Genomic DNA, 6,759 nt, shown 5'->3' on the forward strand with positions numbered 1-6,759 from the left:
GAGCCCCTATTCTGCTATTTTGAGTGACTGTTTCATCCTTGCTCACAGGATCGGTCTGGTATCCTATGCATATTGTCCTAGAGAGGCAAACACTGTGGCACATGAGCTAACTAGAAAATCTTTTGATTCAAATTCTGTAATTGCGTGGGATAATGATCCTCCACACAGTATTCTAGATGCCCTTGTTAGAGATGTAACCATTATTTAATTTGAATAAAATGTGCCACAAGTTAAAAAAAAAAGACTCCTCACTCGAAAGGCCCAATAAGAAGAATCACCCCACCGGGCCGACCCCCCACTTGTCACTCTCACTCCTCGTGTCCATCATCGCGCGCGGCCAACAGAAACGCGAGCCGGCAGCGCCGGCGACAGCCGGCAGCCGGTCTCGCCGATCGTAGTCGTACCAGAGGGCAGAGAGAAAACGACGAGATCGTTTAGTGCGGCGACGGGCGCAACTGCCAAAGCAACGCGCGCTTATCAGTATCTGTCCGTCTCTCTTTCTCTCCGTACGCTGCTTGTCCAATATTGGCAGAAGGCAGCGACGCAGCGTCTACGCCGACGGCGCAGCTAGCTTCGGAAATCAACCCCAGCAGTGAGTCGACCAGCATGGCCGGCGCCGCGCCTCACGTCATGGTGCTGCCGTTCCCGGCGCAGGGCCACGTCACGCCGTTCATGGAGCTGTCGCACCGCCTCGTCGACCACGGCTTCCAGGTTACCTTCGTCTGCACCGAGCTCATCCACGCGCTCCTCCTCGACACCGGCACCACCGGCGACGCGCTGTGCGGCATCCGCCTCGTCTCCATACCGGACGGCCATGGCCGAAGGCGACGACCGCAGGGACCTCTGCAAGTTCGTGGGCGCCATCACGCGGTACGTGCCGGGCTACGTGGAGGACCTCATCAGGGGCACGGAGGCGTCCGGGGAGAAGGTCAAGTGGCTCCTCGCCGACGTCAACCTAGGGTTCTGCTACCAGGGTGCCAAGAACCTCGGCGTCCGGGTGGCTGCCGTCTGGCCGGCGGCCGCGGCGAGTCTCGGGATTTGGTCCAGCATTCCCAAGATGATAGAGGATGGCTTCATCGATGACAAGGGTACCAAATATCTATCCTTCTACTGCCTAGTTTCCATTGTTTATATTTATATATATCATAAAAGAAAAGTTTCGATTCTTTATTATATACATACTCCTCCGTTTCAAAATATTAAAAGTTCTACATTTGTCCCAAGTCAAACTTTAGTAAAATTCCACCAAGTTTGCTAAAAACTTTCCTAATATATAATACATGGAACATATATAGTTTAAAATATATATTATGCTAAATCCAATGAAACTAATTTTCTGTTGTAGAAGTTGGTATTTTTTTCATATATTTGGTCGAACTTAAATAAGTTTATTAGTTTAGGACAAATCTAAAACTTCAGGTATTTTAAAATGGAAGGAGTATTAAACCTAAAAAAATATTTTGGGATTTTTTTCAAACTATTGTAAAAGATCTAAAAAATCATTTGAGAAAGACACTAAAGGGCATCTTAAATCTAATAATTGTCAAAAAAAGTTGTCAGTTCAATGGAAAGACAACTAGACGCAAAACAACCAGTAAAAAATAAAATTACATTGAAAATCATACTCTTCATCTTCTTTCTTCGATTATACACCGGCCATCGAAAATTCAAAATTGTATTGAACCGACGGTCAAGAAAAGGAACACCTACAAACGGCCTCACCATGCCATGCTTTGAAAACCGAAATAGCCACTCACCGCTTGAAACGAGGTCTTTTTTTCTTTTTTTCCTTTTCTTATTTATTTCTCCACCTCTTCCTCTCCTTCTTCTTCTCCTTCTTCTTCTCCTTCCTCTTCTTATTTTCCTTTTACTCTCCTTCTTTTTCTTCTTCTTCCTTCTTCCTGTTTTCTTCCTTTTCATTATTTTACCTTTTCCTCTCTGATCCACTAACCTAGAATCTAGTATCCTAAAATGCACTAACAGTAGAACTAATAACCTAAAATGCACTAAATCAACTAACCTTAAATGTCATAGTTGTATATATGGATGTCGTATGTATATGTATATATGCAGATGTATGTATGATCCATACCAATGCATACATATACACATAAATTAACAAAAAAATTCTATGAAAAAAAAATCATACATCAATGCATACATATCCATGGATCATACATACATCTGCATATATACATATACATACATAAATTAACAAAAAAATTCTATGAAAAAAAAATCATACATCAATGCATACATATCCATGGATCATACATACATCTGCATATATACATATACATACGACATCCATATATACATACATCAATGAATTGCAAAAAGGTGTCTGAAAAAACATTTTTCGTGTTTCTCTTTTTATAAGAATTTCCAAGATTTGTTACCCTCCTAAACGAGTGAGCTGCATTTTACTGTATACTGAGAAACATTTTTCGTGTTTCTCTTTTTATTTGTTATACATTGTGCACGCTTTCTGACGCGTTTCCCTTGCGTATATATCTTCCCAGATTATGATGGCTCACCAAGTATAGTGGTTCCCTAGCGTACACTTCTTAATCTGTAGAAGAAGAAAAATCCGAACGATTTTAACCTGCTAACGTACGAACCGTTTGGAATACAAAATACGTTATGGCATTTCCAACGTTGACGCTTAAGCCCCCCGCAACCGTGTGGATCGTGTGGTTCGGATTTGTTGTGCGATCCAACGTGAGTTTATATCGGTCTGCATGATGGTTCGGACACACTTTTCCCCGTAAACAATAGACAAACGTGTGGGTTTTGCGGGCGTCCGGACAACACCCACACCCCGCTTCTGACCATCCTAGTCCACACGAAACCCTTCCTCACCCACGCGCGTTCGCGCAGAGCGGCAAGTGCGCGCATTCATGCCAATGTAGAGCGGCTGCTCCACATTTACAACTATGACATTCTCCGTTTTGATTCTCATATTATCAATCCAATATTCATGTTTCAAGATGTGGTCCAGCATTCCCAAGATGATAGAGGATGGCTTCATCGATGACAAGGGTACCAAATATCTATCCTTCTACTGCCTAGTTTCCATTGTTTATATTTATATATCATAAAATAAAAGTTTCGATTATTTATTATATACATATTCCTCCGTTTCAAAATATTAAAAGTTCTACATTTGTGCCAAGTCAAACTTTCATAAAATTCGACCAAGTTTGGTGAAAACTTTCCAAATATATAATACATGGAACATATATAGTTTAAAATATATATTATGCTAAATCCAATGAAACTTATTTTCTTGTTGTAGAAGTTGTATTTTTTTCATATATTTGGTCGGAACTTAAATAGGTTTAGTTTAGGACAAATCTAAAACTTCAGAAATTTTAAAACGGAAGGAGTACTTAAAACAAAAAAATATTTTGGCAAAAAAAATTATTTGAGAAAAAGACACTAAACGGCATCTTAGGTCTGATAATTGTCAAAAAAAAAGTTGTCAGCTCAATGGAAAGACAACTAGACACAAAACAACCAGTAAAAAATAAAATTACATTGATAGTCATACTCTTCATCTTCTTTCTTGGATTATACACCACCCATCGAAAATTCAAAATTGTATTGAACCGATGGTAAAGAAAAGGGACACCTGCAAACGGCCTCATCATACCATGCTTTGAAGACCGAAATAGCTACTCACCGCTTGAAACGAGATCTAAAAACTGTTGAACACACATCGATTGGGGCATCAGACCACACAAACACATGCTTACACTCCTTCTCCACCTGTCAAGAGGGTTCAAGAAACTAGATCATGTTGCTTAACAAATTGAAAGAAGATATCGAAGTCGGCGCACTATGATCCAACCAACAACATTCCTAGATTGCTACACTAGTTGCCAAGATCTAAAGATCCGAAGAGAGCCAGCATATTTGACAACACCATGGTTGGTGTAGGATTAGACGTCGCCGGTGTAGGGAAATGGCGGAGAGATCTCATTCCAATACGTTGTCACCGCCAAGCACCTCCCCGATGCTGCTAGAAAACCAAAACCCTTATAAAGATAAGAAAAATGGAAGGGATGGATCCCCATTCCTCTAGCTGTCGACGAGATTGCCTGGGGTGACTATGGTGGAAAAGACCTTCTGAAAACTTGGGTTGGAAGGGTTGGCCATGGTTAGCGGCATGATATTGCATTGCACAAAAGAAGAAATAAAATGTGAAAACAAATAAAACAAAAAATGACAAAAAAAATTGCACATGATTGGTATAGAAATTGCATTGTTTCCTAACGTGCAAAAATAAGGGTATCGTAGTGCAATTTTAACACATCGGTATGAATCGGACACACATTGCATAAAAATTGAGTGAATATATATCCATGTTATGGGAGCTATTATTTGATAGGTGCTTATTTTTTGGGTGTTCAGTCAAATTTTCTCCACCACTCTCCACCACCCGATCTAGATCCAAAGGCACTTTCTTCTTCTTCTTCTTTTTTAGCATTCTTTTTTCCCTTACACTAATACTAAGAAAATAAAACAAAATAAAAAATAAGTTATATAGGGAAGAATGAATTAGTGGCATGGTATTACCCTTTAAGGAAAAATAAAATAACAAACTAAAACAAACAATGACCAAATTTGCACAAAATTTACACGAAATTTGCACTATGTTATAATATTCAATAATAAGCATCTAACGGTCAATGTTTTTGCCAAAGGAAGTTTCCTAAGAAGGAATAAGTTAATGGCACAGGTAGTATGCCAACAAAGTGACTGACCCAAATTGAAAATTCAGGTGACTTGCATATAGCTAAAATCAGAGGAAATTTCACTTTAAATCAGATATTTGTCTTGATATGACATATCAAACTAACCACCAACGATAACAATATAACTCTGCAGCCAGAAGTCATATGTGCATCATTCGTGCAGATTGCATATCAATCAGCTTTGACTAAGTCAATACAAGATTTACGTTTTGTTCAGTCTCTTTGTAGAGGGTTTGGGACTTTTTTCATGAAACGCATGCAGATGACAACACATAAATTATTATTTTTTGATGAAAAACACCTAAACAAATGACATGTGCAGGCGTGGCAAAGCGACAGGAGAAGTACGAGATCGCCCCGAATATGCCGCCGGTCTGCCCGTCGCGCATGCCATGGTTGATCGACGGCCCACCGGAGGGGCAGCAGGAAGTCTTCCAGCTGGTGGTCTATGATAACGCGAAGGCGACCAGCCTCGCCGAGATGCTCGTGTGCAACTCGTTCCTCGACGCCGAGACTGCGGCGTTCGGGCTGTTCCCGGAGATACTGCCCATCGGCCCGCTGTTCGCCGACAAGGAGCTCCGGAAGCCCGTCGGGCAGTTCTGGCCGGAAGACGTCAGCTGCTTGGAGTGGCTCGACGCGCAGTCCGAAGGCTCCGTTGTGTACGTGGCGTTCGGCAGCTTCACCATCTTCGACCCGCGGCAGTTCAGAGAGCTCGCCGAGGGGCTGGAGCTCACCGGCCGACCGTTCCTGTGGGTGGTGCGCCCGGACTTCACCTCCGACGTCCTCGGCAAGGCGTGGTTCGACGAGTTCCAGAGCCGCATCGCCGGCAAGGGCATGATCGTCAGCTGGTGCCCCCAACAGCAGGTATGGTATATATATTCTCAAGAACTCCATGATGCGCCCATTGCAAGTGGCAGGTCTCTGATCCATGTCAACATGCAGGTTCTGGCGCATCCCGCCGTGGCGTGCTTCATGTCGCACTGCGGGTGGAACTCGACGATGGAGGCGGTGAGGAACGGCGTGCCCATCCTGTGCTGGCCCTACTTCGCCGACCAGTTCACGAACCGGAGCTACATCTGCGACATCTGGAGGACCGGCTTGGCCGTGACGCTCGGAGATGGAGTCGTGACGAAGGAGGAGGTGAAGAGCAAACTTGAGCAGGTCATCGGCGACGAGGGAATCGCGGAGAGGGTAGGGATGCTCAGGAATGCAGCGCGTAGGAGCATCGGCGAGGGCGGGTCCTCGTATGAGAATTTCCAGAGATTTGTTACCCTCCTAAACGAGTGAGCTGCATTTTACTGTATACTGAGAAACATTTTTCGTGTTTCTCTTTTTATTTGTTATACATTGTGCACGCTTTCTGACGCGTTTCCCTTGCGTATATATCTTCCCAGATTATGATGGCTCACCGAGTATAGTGGTTCCCTAGCGTACACTTCTTAATCTGTAGAAGAAGAAAAATCCGAACGATTTTAACCTGCTAACGTACGAACCGTTTGGAATACAAAATACGTTATGGCATTTCCAACGTTGACGCTTAAGCCCCCCGCAACCGTGCGGATCGTGTGGTTCGGATTTGTTGTGCGATCCAACGTGAGTTTATATCGGTCTGCATGATGGTTCGGACACACTTTTCCCCGTAAACCATAGACAAACGTGTGGGTTTTGCGGGCGTCCGGACAACACCCACACCCCGCTTCTGACCATCCTAGTCCACACGAAACCCTTCCTCACCCACGCGCGTTCGCGCAGAGCGGCAAGTGCGCGCATTCATGCCAATGTAGAGCGGCTGCTCCACATTTACAACTATGACATTCTCCGTTTTGATTCTCATATTATCAATCCAATATTCATGTTTCAATTTCATTGAAATATATTGCAACCAATTTTTGTAGCAACCATCTACAATTACAGTTCTTGAGACATAATGCGTTGTACATCTATGTTTTCCTCTCCTCTACTTCCATCCATCATACACAAATATTTTTAATACATGATT

The 6,759-nt window shown here is 43.1% G+C and overlaps 1 pseudogene; it reads left to right on the plus strand.

The window, feature by feature from the left end:
• The first annotated feature begins 606 nt into the window (after window positions 1–606).
• On the plus strand, window positions 607–6,047 carry LOC125505981 (annotated as a pseudogene).
• Window positions 6,048–6,759: the final 712 nt, after the last annotated feature.

This window comes from Triticum urartu, chromosome 5 (assembly GCF_003073215.2).
Source record: "Triticum urartu cultivar G1812 chromosome 5, Tu2.1, whole genome shotgun sequence".
NCBI classification, from domain to species: domain Eukaryota; kingdom Viridiplantae; phylum Streptophyta; class Magnoliopsida; order Poales; family Poaceae; genus Triticum; species Triticum urartu.